This window comes from Hevea brasiliensis, chromosome 6 (genome assembly GCF_030052815.1).
Source record: "Hevea brasiliensis isolate MT/VB/25A 57/8 chromosome 6, ASM3005281v1, whole genome shotgun sequence".
In the NCBI taxonomy this organism is placed as follows: Eukaryota; Viridiplantae; Streptophyta; class Magnoliopsida; order Malpighiales; family Euphorbiaceae; genus Hevea; species Hevea brasiliensis.
Genome location: NC_079498.1, coordinates 99,840,041 through 99,858,915, shown reverse-complemented (window position 1 = coordinate 99,858,915; position 18,875 = coordinate 99,840,041). Strand labels below are relative to the sequence as shown.

Here is an 18,875-nt window from a genome sequence, read left to right as displayed (position 1 = left end):
TTGAACCGAATGCTCACCCCTAAGGCCTAATATAAGTTTCATAAGCTCAAAAATCAAAGTAATGGATCACAGAAAATAACCTATCTGCTACAATAAAATGTACAGTTCCCAATGCTTGAAGAATCAAAAGTATTGTAGTGGACCATTCTGATATAAAATAAAGAATGCAATTTAATGTATCTTCCACTTACAAACTTACAGTAATTTTGCTGCTTCTACATGTATGTAACCACTGCGGGATATTTAAATATGAATTGGTTAGAAAATATACAAGAACTCGGACAAGTTTTTTCTTCAATACTTGCTCACTTTGTTTGACTGCAAAACCTTATAATAAGCTATGTTAAAGAAGAGCAAAGTAAAGCAAATTTCTATCGCTTCTGGAAATTGAAGGCCTTGATGGAAATGGCAAAAGCAAATGCAAACAGTAAAGTGATTCCAACTACAATGCCTGCAGCTACTCCAAGGAAATCATGCTTAATACCATAGTAGTCATTCACATATTCCTCCACTGTTTGACCAGTAGTCTCTAGCCTTGTCTTTACATCGGCAAACTCTGACACGAGGAATCCATACAAGGTCCATGTTATCGGACATCCCCAGTAGTACCATCTCCACCACACAGGCATTTTATGTAGTTTAACAGGTAAAGAAATGAAGAGTAAAGTTAGTTTATAGGATGATTATACGTGTAAAAAACCAAGCATTGGCAAGAACTACAGGTTGCAGAAGAGACTTATAGTTCTTGGAATGATAAATCCTGAAAATAGATTCCACACTGAATAGAATGCTGAGGATACTATGGACGCAATATGGTGGTTTGGCGTCACAGCGACAGTCATCATTCCATAATAGGTGAAGTACAAGAAGAATAGATACCAGAAGAACTTGGCAGCAGTCCATTCAAACCCAATCATTAAATATGTTATAACACTGTAGACTCCAGCCTTAGCAAAAACATATGGAATCTAAATCAAGGCCTACAAGAAAAAATGAATCAAGGTAAGAGTACATACACAACATTCTATGCACTGATTGGCAGATAATGTTTTATTAGTTGTTACCTGTGCATAGGCATAGGGCATTGCAAAATACATTCTAGCAGCTTTCTCTCTATAAAAGACAGTTCTTTCAACAGTAACAACTAGCTGCACAGATGTTGCATTTTGCAACCCAAGGAAAAGAACAGCTGCGTACATTGAACCCAATGCGTTGGAAAGATCTCCTTCCTTTTCCCTGTAGTTTAAAACATGGGAATAAGAAAAGAAGGGAGAACCAAAATAGAAAAAAAAACCATTGGAACTTAAACTTTTAGATTGTTTATGAACTCCTACGTGGCTTACCTTCTGGAGACAAGGTCCCAGAAAATTGTCCCGAACATCAAGGCAATAAAGTTAGTGAACCAAAATCTTACGGCGGTGTACGGTGGATTCCGCCAGTATGACCAAGAATGCTTCCATAAACAAGCCATACATTGGGTTAAAAAGGGCTGCGAGTATTGTGCAGGGAAATAGAGTTCCTTTGTACCAGGAGCAGGCTTGCTTAATTCCTGTATCATTGCCTTGTTTCTCCTGAATCAAATGCCACACGTCAACAACAAATTTAGGAAAAACTAAACTCTATATTCTTTAAACAACTGCTATTATATATCTATTGTCAGAACATATTGGCACAATGGTAGAAGAATTCTCAGTTTAACTTTCGGTTTATAAGGAAAAAATGGTACTTGTAAAGATCTGAATTCCTGTAAATGTCTGCAAAATTAACCCCTAAAGTTGACTCTTGTGCAGAACTGGTAACTTCCAACATCCGATTTGCTGGATTGATTATAACCATCTATAATTTTACTGACTCCTTCAATTGCCTAGATAAAAAGAATGATAATTGAGTTAGAATAAGTGTAATATGAATAAAGGTTATAAATACATGCATCAAAAGTCCTGTTTTATTCGTCCATATCGTCAATGATACCTCAAAATATTTAATCAGATGGCAAGAATGGCCCGACATATATCTCTACTCCTCTCTTCATCAGGAATAACTACATGCCATAATGAATACATCAAGTTTATATTCGGAAAAGTCCAAAAAAAAGCATTAATTCTTATGATCTAAACATTTATTACCTCATCAAAAGCTTCAAATATGTCAATGCTTGGCTGACGGATGGTGCACACAACAGTACTTCTTGTGTCCACAGTGTTCCTAACTGTCCTCATCACAATTGCAGCAGCACTTGCATCTAAACCTGAAGTTGGCTCATCCATGAATATTATAGAGGGGTTTGCCACCAACTCGACTGCAATGGTTAGCCGCTTGCACTGCTCAGTAGACAAGCCATTGTCACCAGCCAACCCCACTGGCGCTTGCCTTAATGGATTCAGTTCCACAAGCTCCTTGACTTCATCAACAAACATCTGCATCAAAATTTTTCAACAAGTTAATTGCGTGTAGCTAACTTAATGTTCTTCCATAATTCCATTTAATGGATTATGGACACATAAGATGCATTCAAGATAATGAAATCATCCTCGCTAGCATTCTCAGAAAGACAAATAGGTCGCTTTAAAGCAGCCTGCTAATGTAGATCCTTACTTTTCTGGTTTCAGAGTCGACTTCAGGAGGCAGACGAAGCCAAGCTGAGTACACCAAGGATTCGTAGACAGTAACACGTGGAGAGTGGATGTTATTATGCTCACAGTATCCTGAAATTCTAGCAAAGGTTTCTTGTTTCTTTGGATACCCAGAAATTGTGATGTTCCCCTCAATATATCCACCAGTTTTTCTACCAGCCAGCACATCCATCAAAGTGGTTTTATCAGCACCACTAACACCAATTAAAGCTGTGAGAACACCTGGCCTGAAAGCACCACTCACACCCTTCAAAAGCACCAATTTATCTTCAACAACTCCTTGATTTTTCATTTCCTACAAAGTTCAATTTAACAAGATCTGTTATGTTTTTATGATATTTCAAAGAAAGAAGATATTGTTCTATTTTCTTAACTTTTGATACCTGGGGCATGTCCACAGAGTATATAACATTATCAAAAGTGATGGAATGTGGTTCAAATAGAAGAACCATTCCTTTTTTCTTGTTATGGCTTGACTCATTATTTTCGCTTGTCTCACTCTCTGCATGTAAATTGAACTTGTTAGACTGGTAACTAATAGGAGCATAAAGAAATGATTTGAGCTGATCCGCCCATTATCAACAAGTCTATTACCTATGTTGTTTCTATGACTGCTTTCAAGTTGTGACAACTGAATGGCTCCTTTAGTGTTGTTGCTTTCTTCAAGCTCATCAGAAATAACAGCCTGAGGCTTGTCAAATGCTACCATACATTAATCGCAAAATATTAACAAGAGCTCCTATTATCATAAATCATGAGATTGAGATAGTCATGATACTCACGGTCAAGGAAAGTGAGAGCAACAGTGTAAAGGAAGTTGAAGAGGAATATATATCCTGCTGATGCCCCAACTCCTAACCAATACCAATATGCATGTGCGAAATACTCGCCATTTTTCAGAATTTGAACTCTTAGGGATTCTATTGAGTTTGAGTTTGTTGGAACCTGTAGTTTAGAAAGTAAGTTCAGGTATCAGTTGGTTATGGAGATGCAAATGCAAAAACATCGATATCGCAAGCTCAAGAAAATTACATGACTCCAACTATGCCCAAAAAACTCATTAGCAAGAATTGAATTCTGCCCATACATCAGTGGTGATACCCAGTAACCCATATCCACCATTTCTTTATGTTCTCTGTTGCATAAGGAAAAAGTCAAAATGTATTTCAGGTATGATGTAAGAAAGATTTAACCTATAAAGCACAGTTGTGTACAAATTATACCTCGTGACGGGACAAAGCCACCCAATGCAAAAATTGTAAGAAGTGCAAATGAACCAAATGTGTTAGCAACAATCATTTTCCTTCCAACTGAAGCAATAAATCGGAAAAGAGAAAAGGCCATCTGGTTCACCAGTATGAGCAGCAAGTACTGCTTAAACAGCCTGCAGAAAAAACATCACATTATTACATCAACCAAATCATATCAGAGAAAAGACTACAGGATATCAAGTTATTTTTTTTCCCTCACCTTCCAACATTAGGATCAAATCCAATAACGTAGTAAGTGAGGAACACCCAAACACCAACTTCCAAAAATGTGATAGGAATTTTAAGGATCCATGAGGGAATAGAATATGCCCATGGAGGAAAGAATAAGATGTTCCTTTGCTTGTAGAATACAGGGAGCTTTACAACGGTCATGGACAGCTCTGCCATACCATTAAACATGATCGTGATTAGAGTGAAGAACAAAGCACTTATATAAACTCCTCCATCATCAAGATCTTCCTTTTTCATCTCAGTCATAAAGAAGAGTGATGAGGAACCGGTTGCATCAATTCCACACCAAGGGCCAATAACTAGAGCTATGGCTAAGAAGCTTCAAGACTTGGTGCATAAGCACATCACCAAGTCCAACCTCTTGCAAGTATTCATTTTGGACTTGGAAGAGGGAAGCCAACCTTGCTGTACATTCCATTGCATATTTAAAGAGCCAAAAGACCAGGTGGCATCCGTCCAAGGTGGCATACATGTGTCAGCTACGTCAGCAAGTCCCTCCTAGTTGGCATCCGATATGGCGTCCAGGTGGAGTGCTTAGGTGGCAGCACAATTGGCAGTTCATCTCCACCAACCTTTTGAAGATGCTTTTGTCCATTTTGGAAGCCATAACTTTGTCCAAGAGCTCTAACCATGCTTCAACCATTTATAGGAAAAGCAAAGTTACTACTTTCAGCTTCAAGACAAAACATCTCTTTCAGATTTTCTCTCATTTGTAGCCTGCCAAATCTAATCTTTCTATTAATGTTTGAATTTTGTATCTTTTTTAGGAGAGATTGGTGTATTAACCAAGACTTGCACATGTCCCATGGTTGTTGAAATGTCTTGGCAGAATACCCCAACCCTTATTTCTACCTTCTTTTGTTTCATTTTAGAGACAAAATTCAGATGATGATTTTTTGAGCAAAATTGCTGGAGCTTTACTTCAAAGTTCTTCTTAGAACTCTCTCCATTTTTCTTAGCAAATTCTTGTCTTGATTTGTTAAGTTTTATTATATGTTCAAGGTTGTTCATCAGCATAGGTGAATTGGTCTTATTCTTGGCTGCCTTTATTGTGAATTATTTTTTTTCAGTTCTCCATCTTCAAGGTGAAAGGTTGAAGGTTCAATGGAGTTTCTTGGTTTGTTTTGAAGACTATCTTTTGGTCTTTCTTCTTAGTGGAATCAGCTACTAAGGGGAGAAACTGTATCATTTGATATCAGAGCTTAGGCTCTCTTCAAAATCGGTTGATCATCCATTTTGTTGTGCTCTTTTTTTTTTATCCTTTCTCCTTCTTTTATCTTCCTTGTGTTTCAGCCTTGAAGGTTCTTCAACGCCTTGTGTTTTCTGGTGTTTTTAAGAAAATCTGAACATATTCAGGGCTTAGTAGTGAGTTAACACTCAATACTATTAATCTTAGGGTATAATAGAGTCTTTCTTGCATCTGTCCTTATTTCCCTAGTTTGTGACATTTGTGTTATTTTCTACCTTAAACCTTTTCTTCATAACCTGGTTATTTGCATCTTTGTGGCTTGTGAAGTGTGTTTGTTGAAGTGTTTAATGTTGGATGTGTTGACTGTATCTGTTGTGTGGTTACATGATATATATATATATATATATATATATATATATATAAACAGAACAAAAAGAAAGAAGAAAAAAAAAAGGTAAAAAAAAAAAAGGTGCTAAAGTGTATGAGTGCTGGAATATTGCAAGTTCAACATTTCTATTTGGTAGCTGTTTTAGGGGAGGTATAACCAGACCAATTCAGAAAATTCTAAAACTTTATAGGGGTATTTTGTAGGTGAAATTAAGCCTAGAAATCAAATTTGGTGTAAAAATTATACCGTTTACTTGGTAAACCAAATTTAGCACTTATTAGGCCAATTTGGAGTCCAAAACTTCAATGTGCTTTTTGGAACTTCTACACTTGATTTTCCCTACTAAAATTGTGTCTTGTTGCTGCCCTAAAAATAGTTTTACAAAATTCCAACTTTGCCTTTTTTCGGGGAGAGGCAAGAATAGCAAGCTAATTTTGACTCCTATTCCACTTCATTACTCTAAAGCTTGATGTCTTCATTTCTTGCTTCAAGTGTCATAATAAACACTTATTCCACATGTTTTTCTTGAGTTTGTGCTTGAACAAATATTAAAACTGGATTTAAACTTGCTGGAATTGCATTAGTTCTAACAAGAACTTGGGAAGCAAGCTTGAGTGGAAAAAGGCATCGAGTGGCGAGAACTCCAAGAGGGTAAAAGCCTATAAACTGAATACAAACACTTGAGTGACCAAAAATTGAGTGATTTTGTGAGGTTGTTTTCTGTTTTACAAACTTTTTTGTGCATGTATTAAAAATGTCACAAGAACAAACTAGTGGACTTAATATGGATAATCCTTTTTACTAACAAGCACTTGTTCAACATTTGGAAAGAATTGATAGACAATTGAGCAACCTAGCTGACCGAATTAAAAGAATTGAGCAGAATAGTGGGAATGGTAGACAAAACACAAATGAGGGGCAGAATAGGGCTAAGAGATCTAGAGTTAACAATGCACCACCTATAGATGATTGGGAGGATGAAAATGATGATGATTCTGATGAAGAGGATGACCAACACTCTGCTGCACATGATGACCACCATATACCGAGAGGGATGAGAGGTAATAGGGGTGGAAGAGGTGGAGGAAGAAACTTGAGAAGAGGTAATATGGAGGAAGCAAGAGGGAGAGGGAGAGTGGATGGTAACATTAGTGGAATCAAAATGAAAATTCCACCATTCCAAGGCAAAGCCAATCTGGATGCATATTTGGAGTGGGAGAGAAAGGTGAATGTCATTTTTTATTGTCACAATTATAATGAAGAAAAGAAGGTAAAGCACAGTTGTAGTTGAGTTTACAGATTATGCCATAGTTTGGTGGGATCAATTGCTCACTAAAAGAAGGAGAAATGGGATGAGGGGTGTTGAAACTTGGGATGAGATGAAGCAAATCATGAGGGACAGATTTGTACCTCAACATTATTATAGGGAGTTGCACCAAAGCTTGCAAGGGCTGGTGTAAGGAAAAAAAAGTATAGAAGAATATTTTAAGGAGATGGAGATGGCTATGATAAGAGCCAATGTAGAGGGGGATAGGGAAGCCACTATGGCTAGGTTCTTTAAGGGGCTGAATCTTGATATTGCCAACATAGTGGAGCTACAACACTATTTAGAGCTTGATGACATGTTAAATATGGCAATCAAGATAGAAAAATAACTAAAGAAGAAGAAAGCATTCAAAATGGGTGTAGGTATGAATTTGGGCAACAATGCTCCATGGAAACCGAATTGGAAAAAGGGTGAAACTAGTGATTCCAAGGCTGTTTTTAAGGAAAAGAAAGAGGAGACTAGGGGTGGAGAAAAGCCTAGTGTGATTGAGAAAGGCAAGGGACAAAATACCTCTAGTGGGAGAACTAGGGATATCCAATGTTTTAGGTGCCTAGGGAAGGGACATTATGCATCTCAATGTCCTAACAAGAGGGTGATGGTGATGAGGCCGAATGGGGAGATCGAATTAGAAGATGATTGTGACACCCCTTACCCGACTACAGTGTAGCCGAGCAAGTTATGCCACTCAGTGTGCCGGAGCACTCTATTTTATCTTAATTCATTTTTATCGTAGTTTTGAATATAACTTGTGAAATATAATTCATTTATTGAAATTGTAATTTATTTGAGGTTCCGAAAATTTTATAGAAAATCCGGCAGAGTACCGGCTAAAAATGGAGAAAACAGTTCTTCGGAACCTGTGAAAAACACTTCCTATATTCATTTTCCATCATCTCAACTCCATTTATCAAATTCTCAACAATGTTCAATCTCAGTTCTCATTCATCCATCTCATATGATACCATGCATATATCATAGATAAACATTCACTTTTCCATTTACAACCACACTTTTCATTATTTACATGAATATCAAAATACATTACATAAGTTTCAAATACATATGAGAAAATAAAATCAATTACAAAATACCAAAATGACATCTAGCGTCCTACCAATGCACTGCAGACAGTGAGGTGACACAGACACTATGCAGACTGTGAACGGCCTTACCCAATCTGTGGTCTACTGGGCCCTCTGTCCAAATCTTCAGTACCTACGCGTTGCAAAAGCGACGCGCTAAGCATAAAGCTTAGTAGTGCAAATAATACAAGAAAATATAATATGCAAATAAAAATAATAATTTCCTTGCTATTGTGTTCATAAGAAATGAATAATTACTAACTTATTGTTTAGTCGAGGGCTAATCATGTTTTATGATATTAACTTCTTCATGCATTTCGTTAATTATTTTCTTCATGATCTTGAGCTTCTTTGTATTTTTGTAATCATTCCTGATACTTAATTTTCGTATTTTCTTTAATAATCAGTTCAATCACAGTTATACTTTTCCATGCCCAAGTAACCTATACTGGACGACTGGACTGGATAACGGGTCGTTGGCACTGGACACCGCGGTGCCTCGGGCCGTCATACCATGGGACACAGAACGTCAACCATGTATGCAGTCAGTATGGCTAAAAAGCCATGAAATCACATAATTGGCATAAAAGCCATGAATACGGGCATAAAAGCCATGAATACGGGCATAAAGCCTTTCCTTTCGCAGTACTGTTAAAACAATACCCTATTAGCATGCCAAACTATCCAAATCAATCACATTAGGCCTACTAGGGCATTTTGCATTTTAAAGTTTCACAATTTTTGAATTTCAAGTTTTCATGTCACTATTCATTTCATTAGTCAACTAAAATGTTGACTTTTGCATAAACAATAGGTACATTGGTTTTAATACTCCCAACATACCACATTTTGTATTCAAAACTTGTTAGTTTTGGTCACTTTCTCAAAGCTTAGGTCATTTTGGCAAAATTATCAATTTTTGGTTTTGGTGTCACTATTCACCTCATTAGTCAACAAAAATGTTGACTTTTGGATAGAAAATAGGTGTATTGGTTTTAACACCCCAAACATACCACATTTTGTATTTAAAACTTGTTGGTATTGGTTGCCAATACCATTTCTAAGCTTAATGCTAATTGAATAAAATTTTCAGATTTGGTGCTTCATCTTTACTGTTCCATTTGTATATTTTAAAGTGGGAATTTGAGGAAATGGTAAACATGAAAGTTGTTCCTTATTCTGTCTAGTTGAATTTCCTTTTTTGAATCACTCCATTTGGAGTTTTGTAGCTCAAGTTATGGCCAAAATAAGTTTCTTGTTCACGTGCCTATTCATGCTGCACTTTTGGGTTTTGGCAGATTTTGGTCCAACTTTGGTCAGTAATTTGATCAAGTTAAGTTCATAATTTGGCCTAACTTTCTTCATATGAAATGTTCTACTATGCCTTAGGTTTTCATCGGTTCAAGAATAGCCTAAATCCGAGTTTTCTAGAGAGAGTTATAGTCATCCAAACATTACTGCTCAAATGAAAATTTTGGAAATCTCAGTACAGTAAACTTCACTTTGCTCAATGATTTGATTAGGTTAATGGCATAATTTAGATTGGTGTCCTTCATGAAAGTTGTTTGTCTATATCTTATCTTGTTGCTGTAAAAATTTCAGGTCAATTGACCATATCTACAATGAGTTATGGCCAAATGAACTTTGGTCATTTCTGCAGGGGCTGTTTGCAGGGTATCCGGATTGGGGCCAAGTTTTGGTCCTCTTGCTTTGGTCTTTTGGGCATGGTTTCTTCAGCAAAAATGTGCCATTATAAGCCTAGTTTCATGTCCAATTGGCCAAACACCAATTGGACCAACACAACCCAAGTTATGGCAGTCCAAGTGGACTGAAATTTCAGTCCCTCTGCTGCTGTCCTAGGGCAGCCTACACCTTCACTTTGCCATACTATTTTTCAGTCCAAATTGTGGTCAACTTACCTAAAATGATCACTAATTGACCATTAAGATGTTCTCTAACAATTTCCTAAGCCAAGTCAATTTTTCACTTCTCAAAACCCTAGTTTTCCCTTATGATTCACACATACACCTAATTAAGCACTTCCATTCATTATTTATGTATATATACACCTTAAACATAATCTCTAGTTCACTCTAAGTCCATCAAGACACTCAATCATGTTCCTTCTTTAGGGCTGCCAAAAATCATGGTGGACATACACATAACTTTTATTCATTTAAGTTACAAATTCATACTTGTTTCAAGTCTCTAGCATGGGATTAAAGAGTTTTAAGTATATATGTGCACTAACCTCACTTTAACCTCTTGTAGGGCAGATTTCTCCAAGCTAAAACTTCACTTTCCTTCCTTTTCTAGGCTGCCAAACACTTCCCAAGAGGTAGAGACAAGTTTTTAGTGAAGGGACTTAGGGTTTTATAGTGCAAATTCATGGGAAAATGGAAGTAATTAAAGAAAACTTCCATGGAGGGTTATGGAGGAGAGGATCACGTTTTGAAGAAGAAGATGGCTGCTTGTTTTTGGTCTTCCTTGGTCTTTATTTATCTCTTTTATTAATTAGTCAAATGGTTACTTAATTGTGATTGGTTATGGCTTTTAAATGACATCATCAAGATGTCATAAATTGCTTTTTATTTTATTTTCCTTTTCTTTTATCCACTACTCATTTCCAATTTCATTTTTAGTAATATTTATTCATATTTTATGCCATATTAATTATTTACTTAACTGGACAAGTCGGCCAAAAATCACCTCTGAAGGCGAAATGACCAAAATGTCCTCCGTTTGGCTTAACGGGTCAAAATTGTCTGTACCGATTGAAAAATTTTTCTAAATATTTTCTTGGCATTCTAATACCATAGGAACCTCAATGACCCTTCTCTGGAGTACCAAAAATTATTTTATGAATTTTTTTCCCGGGTCTAGGGCTCCTCGTTGCGAGAACCGCAACTTACCTCTGGTTATCCATCGCTTGGGCAACGGCTCATTTCACTTAGTTGCATTTTATTTCTAAAATTTTTTTTAAATTTTTCTTATTAATATTTGAGTTAATTATGGTTCCTTGCTTTAGTTTAAATATTTTTCCGGACGTTCTAGCTGTCCGGACCGACACCGGTCACCGGAATAGTAGACTGTACGGAGTTGCTACGGGGAGGGTGTTACAATGATGATGTTGATGTTGATGATGATGATGCTAGTGAGAGTATGCCTCCTTTGGAGGAAGCTAGTGATGTAGAGCATGTCGTGGTAGGTAATATTCTGGTGGTTAGGTGTGCACTAAGTGCACAAGCAAAGGAAGAAGAGGGAGATGCACTACAAAGGGAAAATATTTTCCACACTAGATGCTTGGTGAATAGTAAAACTTGTAGCATGATTGCAGATAGTGGTAGTTATGTGAATGTTACGAGCACACTCATGGTTGGGAAGCTTGGCTTACACACCATCAAGCATCCTAGACCATACAAGTTGCAATGGCTGAATGAATGTGGGGAAATTAAGGTGAACAAGCAAGTGATGTTGGCTTTTTCTATTGGAATGTATAAGGATGAGGTGTTGTGTGATGTGGTGCCAATGCATGCTAGACATATTTTGCTAGGGAGACCATGGCAATATGATAGGAAGATAGTGCATGATGGATTTAGGAATAGGTACTCCTTTGATCATGATGGATGAAGGGTTACTTTAGCAGCATTATCACCCGCACAAGCTTTGGAAGATCAATTAAGGATAAAAAAGGCCATGAATAAGCAACAACAAAGAGAGGCCGAGCTAAGAGTGCAAAAAGAGAAAGAGAGAAGAAAGAGAGGAAAAAATGAGGTAGAGAAAGAGAAGAGAGAAAATTCAAAAAGAGTGAAACCAAAAGGAAAGGGCTTAGGGCAAAGGAGAGTTGTGAGAAGAGTGGAGAGAATAAATTCAGTTTGCTAGCAAAAGCCAAGGATGTGAGGACTGCATATTTTTCTAGTATGCCAATGGCTTAGCTAATTTGTAAGGGAGCTTACACCAATGTTTCTAACCTTGACCCTTCCATTCCCAGGAGTTTGAGGATGTCTTCCCTAAAGAAATACCTAATGGGCTACCACCCATTAGAGGCATAGAGCACCAAATAGATTTTGTGCCTGGAGCTGTAATCCCAAATAGGCCAGCCTATAAAACCAATCCGAAAGAGGCTAAGGAACTTCAAAGACAAGTGGAGGAGCTTCTAGCAAAAGGCCATGTTAGGGAGAGCATGAGCCCATGTACCGTACCTATTCTTTTGGTGCCTAAGAAAGATGGGAACATGCTCATGTGTGTGGATTGAAGAGCAATCAACAAGATCACTGTAAAGTATAAACATCCCATACCTAGACTTGATGAGTTGTATGATGCATGCATATTTTCTAAAATTGACTTAAAGAGTGGTTATCACCAAATTCGCATGAAATTAGGAGATGAATGGAAAACTGCCTTTAAGACTCAATGTGGACTATATGAATGGTTAGTCATGCCATTTGGCTTGACTAATGCACCTAGTACATTTATAAGACTTATAAACCATGTGTTACGTGCTTTCTTAGGAAATTTATTGTAGTGTATTTGGATAATATCCTAGTATATAGCCAAAATATGCATGACCATTTGCTGCATTTGAGACAAGTCTTTGAGGTGTTGAAAAAAGAGCACTTATATGCCAATCTTAAGAAATGCACTTTCTATATGGACAAAGTTATTTTCTTAGGATTTGTGGTGAGTGGCAACAGAATTGAGGTTGATAAGGACAAGGTAAGAGCCATTAGAGAGTGCCCTACAACTAAGTCCGTGATTGATGTGAGGAGCTTCCATGGGTTGGCTAGTTTTTATAGGAGATTTGTAAAGGACTTTAGTACTATAGCCGCACCCTTGAATGAAGTTGTAAAAAAGAATGTGGGATTCAAGTGGGGGGCAGAACAAGAGCATGCATTTAATTCACTTAAGGAGAAATTGTCTTCTACACCTTTACTTGCTTTACCTGATTTTTCTAAAACTTTTGAGATTGAATGTGATGCCTCTGGAGTGGGTATTGGAGCTGTTTTTAAGTAGGAAAGGAGACTGATTGCCTACTTCAGTGAGAAGCTAAGTGGGGCTACATTGAACTACTCTACTTATGACAAAGAGATGTATGCTCTGGTGCATGCACTTGAGACTTAGCAACACTACTTGTGGCCGAAGGAGTTTGTCATTCATAGTGACCATGAGTCACTCAAGTACTTAAAGGGGTAGAACAAGCTCAACAAACGCCATGCCAAGTGGAGTGAATTCATTGAAGGTTTCCCATATGTGATTTAATACAAGCAAAGCAAAGAGAATGTGGTAGCTAATGCACTTTCAAGAAGGTACACTTTACTTTCCATACTTGACGCTAGACTTTTAGGCTTCGAACATGTGAAAGAAATGTATACTAATAATGATGACTTTGGGAAAGTGTTTGCCTTTTGTGAACATGCTGCACATGATAAATACTATAGGCATAATGGTTTCTTGTTTAGGGAAAATAAATTATGTGTGCCTAAATGCTCAATTAGAGAGTTGCTTGTTAAAGAATCACATACTGGTGGTTTAATGGGACATTTTGGGGTTGCAAAGACCTTAGAAATTTTAAAGGAACATTTTTATTGGCCACACATGAAGAGGGATGTAGAGAGAGTGTGTGCTAGATGTGTGACTTGCATGAAGGCAAAGTCCAAAGTAAGGCCGCATGGTCTATACATACCATTGAGTGTTCCTAGTAAACCTTGGGTATTTGGGTTTACCTAGGACAAAGAAAGGCCATGATAGTATTTTTGTTATTGTTGATCATTTTTCCAAGATGGCTCATTTCATACCATGTCACAAGACTGACGATGCATCTTACATTGCTTCTTTGTTCTTTAGGGAGATAGTTAGATTGCATGGCATTCCTAGAACAATTGTTAGTGATAGGGATGTGAAATTTCTAAGCCATTTTTAGAAAGTCTTGTGGGGAAAATTAGGAACCAAACTTTGTTTATCCACCACTTGCCATCCACAAACGGATGGGCAAACAGAAGTTGTCAATAGGACCGTGGGCACTCTTCTACGTGCAATGATTAAACAAGACTTGAAAGCATGGGAGGAGTGCATACAATTCATAGAATTTGCATACAACAGGTCTATGCATTCATCTACTAGTTATTCACCCTTTGAACTTGTATATGGTTTTAACCCACTAACTCCTTTGGATTTGTTGCCTTTGCTTACTAATGAGCTTGCTAGTTTAGATGGCAAAAGGAAAGCTGAAATGGTGAAACAAATGCATTAAAAAGCAAAGCAACAAATGGAGAAAGTGAATGAGAGGAGAGCAGCCTAAGCTAACAAGGGGAGAAAGAAGATGGTGTTCCAACTTGGTGATCTTGTATGGGTTCACTTGAGGAAAGAGAGGTTTCCTACACAAAGGAAATCAAAACTTCAGCCTAGGAGTGATGGACATTTTGAAGTGCTAGAGAGAATTAATGACAATGCATACAAGATAAACCTTCCAGGTGAGTATGGTGTAACTGCTACATTTAATATGACTGATCTTGCTCCTTTCTATGTAGATGATGACAATTCGTGGATGAATTCTTTCGAAGAGGGAGAGGATGATGAGTAACCTGTTGCACCAATTTCACACCAAGGGCTAATAAATAGAGCTATGGCTAAGAAGCTTCAAAGCTTGGTGCATAAGCACATCACCAAGTCCAACCTCTTGTAAGTATTCGATTTGGACTTGGAAGAGGGAAGCCAACCTTGCTTTACATTCCTTTGCATATTTGAGAAGCCAAGAGACTAGGTGGCATTTGTCCAAGGTGGCATACATGTGGCAGCCACGTTAGCAAGTCCATCCTAGTTGGCATCCGATGTGGCGTCCAAGTGGAGTGCCTAGGTGGCAGCACAATTGGCAGCCCATCTCCACCAACTTTTTGAAGATGCTTTTGTACATTTTGCAAAGATTGGAAGCCATAACTTTGTCCAAGAGTTCCAGCCATGCTTCAACCATTTATAAGAAAAGTAAAGTTACTACTTTTAGTTTCAAGACAAAACATCTCTTTTCAGATTGTCTCTCATTTGTAGCCTGCCAAATCTAACCTTTCTATTAATGTTTGAACTTTGTATATTTTTTTAGGAGAGATTGGTGTATTAACCAAGACTTGAACATGTCCCATGGTTGTTGAAATGTCTTGGCAGAAAAGGCAGAATACCCCAACCCATTTTTCTGCCTTCTTTTGTTTCATTTTAGAGACAGAATTCAGATGGTAATTTTTTGAGCAAAATTGCTAGAGTTTTGCTTCAAAGTTCTTCTTAGAATTCTCTCCATTTTTCTTAGCAAATTCTTATCTTGATTTGTTAAGTTTTATTATATGTTTAAGGTTGTTCATTAGCATAGGTGAATTGGTCTTGTTCTTGGCTGCCTTTTTTGTGAATTATTTTTTTCAGTTCTCCATCTTCAAGGTGAAGGGTTGAAGGTTCAAGGGAGTTTCTTGGCTTAACCTTTGGTCTTTCTTCTTAGTGGAATCAGCTACTAAAGGAGAAACTGTAACACCCTAGGCAAATCCCACATCGACAAAACACGGGAGAGATGTTGGATTTATAAGATGGAGGTTCCTAACCCCTATTGACGCGTTTTAAAACCGTGAGGGCTTCAGCCCAGAGCGGACAATATCACTAGTGGGCCGGGCCATTACATTTGTGGTATCAGAGCCACTCTGCGTGCAACCTTGAGCGATGGTGGGGCAAACCTCAGCGAGGACGCTGAGTCCCATAAGGGGGGTGGATTGTAACACCCTAGGCAAATCCCACATCGACAAAACACGGGAGAGATGTTGGGTTTATAAGATGGTGGTTCGTAACCTCTAGTGACGCGTTTTAAAACCGTGAGGGCTTCGACCCAGAGCGGACAATATCACTAGTGGGCCAGGCCGTTACATTTGTGGTATCAGAGCAGAGGTTTAGGCGGTCTTAGACCTAGATAGATAGAAAGAAATAGTTGCATCACATGCATGGGCCTTTAGATAGAGTCGAGGTGACACTAATGCAGATCTGTTTCTTTGTCTGTTTTATAGGATCGATGGCATCTGATCCTTCAGAGCAAAGGTCTCCAAAACCGATAGAGGAAGAGGTAGAGAGTCAAGCACCTTCACCTGCACTTGCATCTAGTCAGGGGCGCAGTAGCAGTAAAGCAGAACCATCGCTGGGTACTTTATTAAGGACACAGTAAGCCTTCCTAGAGCAAATGACTCAATTGTTCTGTCAGGTCACCGGAGCTATGCCACCACCTCCCCAGCCAGTATATAGGACCCCAATATAGAGAGTTAGAAATGATGAGCAGTTCAGGAGGGACAGTCGCAAGAAGAGGGTGCAGACCTAGCCAGTCCAATGCAGCTGCTATAGAGAGTAAGAGACCCAGGGGGTATCAGGGTCAGATTCAGAGCAGAGAATAGAGGCAGAGGTTCCGATTTGCCCCGAGAAGAGGAGGATCTGTCCGAGTCTCCACAGAAATAAGATATATATATAATTCTACACATAAATTACCTGATTTAAATGACATTAAAATTTACAATAGACATGACAAGACAAGATAGGGTGCTCCGGCACCGAATGTGGCACTTCTTGCTCGGCTATACAATAAACGGGTAAGGGGCGTCACATTTAACGGCCCGGCTCACCAGCGATATTGTCCTCTCTGGGTCGAAGCCCTCACGGTTTTAAAACGCGTCACTAGAGGTTACGAACCACCATCTTATAAACCCAGCATCTCTCCCGTGTTTTGTCGATGTGGGATTTGCCTAGGGTGTTACAATCCACCCCCCTTATGGGACTCAGCGTCCTCGCTGAGGTTTGCCTCACCATCGCTCAAGGTTGCACGCGGAGTGGCTCTGATACCACAAATGTAACGGCCCGGCCCACTAGTGATATTGTCCACTCTGGGTCGAAGCCCTCACGGTTTTAAAACGCGTCACTAGAGGTTACGAACCACCATCTTATAAACCCAGCATCTCTCCCGTGTTTTGTCGATGTGGGATTTGCCTAGGGTGTTACAGAAATCATATCAAAGAGCGTCATAGCAATGGTTGCCATTATTATAAGCTGGTAACAGAGAAAAAAGTGAGAAAAATCATTAGCCCACATGCAAAATTTGGAAACAGAAAATAGTATAATCCAAATTACATTGATAATTACTTGGGAAAGCTTGAAGATGAACACAAAAGAGTTCCTTTTCATGAGCAAGTACTCTCTTGCGAAGTTTGCTTTAAGCAACTCCATCTTTCCAACACCATAGCGTTTGGTTGCCAAAGCAGCTGGGTGGTTCGTGCTCTTATCAAATGGAGTTGAAAGGTCTTGTGCAATTTTTTGTCCCACTTCATATGATTTAAATGCCTCAACAAATTCCTTCACTGTGACAAACCTATAAGGCTAATCTTTACGTGCCCAATACTGCTGCTGATCTTTCTTTGATGTCACCTGCAATGAATTCATTGTTCACAAAGGTTATGCAACTTCACATGTAAGGATCTACTTATAGAAGATCTAACATTAAAACCATAAATTATTTACCTCTTGCAAGAAATCAGCAATGCCTTTTCTTTCAAGACACTTGAAGCCCATATATTCAAAAAACTCAAGCACATGCTCCCGAGGACGCTGATAGACAATTTGTCCATCTGAGAGCAGAATAATGTCATCGAAGAGGTTATAAGTCTCTGGCGCTGGCTGAAGGAGGGAGATGACAGCAGTAATGGACTGCCTTAGAGAGTTAACAATTGAGAAAGTTGTTGAGCTGTCCAAGCCAGTAGAAATCTCATCCATAAACAATGCCTTTGTAGGTCCAACCAGCATTTCACCTATATTTGCATTGTTTTAGATTTTCATTTGCATGATTGAAAATGCTAACTAAAATAGTTCTTTGATGCCAGGAGTAGTCTAATGGACGTAGTATTATTTACTTGTTGTAACGCACTTCCTTTGTCCCCCAGAGATACCCCTTATCATTTCATTTCCGACTAGAGTATCTGCGCAGATATCCAATCCTAATATCTGAAATGTTATAAGAGAGAAAGACATTAAAACAACTTATAGGATATCATATGCATGGCTTTTGAAAGATCTTTTATGATATTAGAATACTCCAAGTTGATAGCTACCTTTAGAACATAATCTGTGACCACACTGGTCTCCTAACCTTCTGTTGCTGCTGCCTATGATAAGAAAGATGAAAGAAAATGGAAATTAATTGTTGTCAAAACAACATATTCCTTAACAGAACTCTTCTAATTGACCAAAAACAAAAACACCACTTCAAGCGAATGATTACAAAGAATTGGTCAATATAAGAATAAGGTGTCTATGGTGTTTCTCCTACCAAAATTTTTCACTAGTAACTTCTCTCACCTTCATAAAGACATCAAGATCAGGATCAGGCTTAATATTTGCTGCTTTTTCTCTTCTTGACAACTCTACTAACATTTCTGCAATTCACGAAAATTTCAACTTGTCGTGTTTATATTATGTACTGGTCACCCAAATACATCACGAAAATGGTGTTGAAGAAGAAAAGAAAAGATCTAGTTCTGTGATCTAACCATGTTGGGTTCCAACTCCTTGGCATCTGGCTGAAAATGCCAAAGTTTCTCTCACTGTCATTTCTCCTATATGGAGAAGTTTCTCTCACTGTCATTTCTCCTATATGGAGATCATATTGGCTGATATAGGCTGCTGTTCTCTGTGGAATGAACTCATTCAATGCATGACCATTGTAAGTCACATTACCAGAAACCTGCAAGGTAAAC

The 18,875-nt window shown here is 38.2% G+C and overlaps 1 pseudogene; it reads right to left on the bottom strand.

Moving 5' to 3' along the window:
* Nucleotides 1–213: 213 nt before the first annotated feature.
* Nucleotides 214–18,875, bottom strand: part of LOC110660553 (pleiotropic drug resistance protein 1-like) — a 19,780-nt pseudogene continuing 1,118 nt past the window's right edge.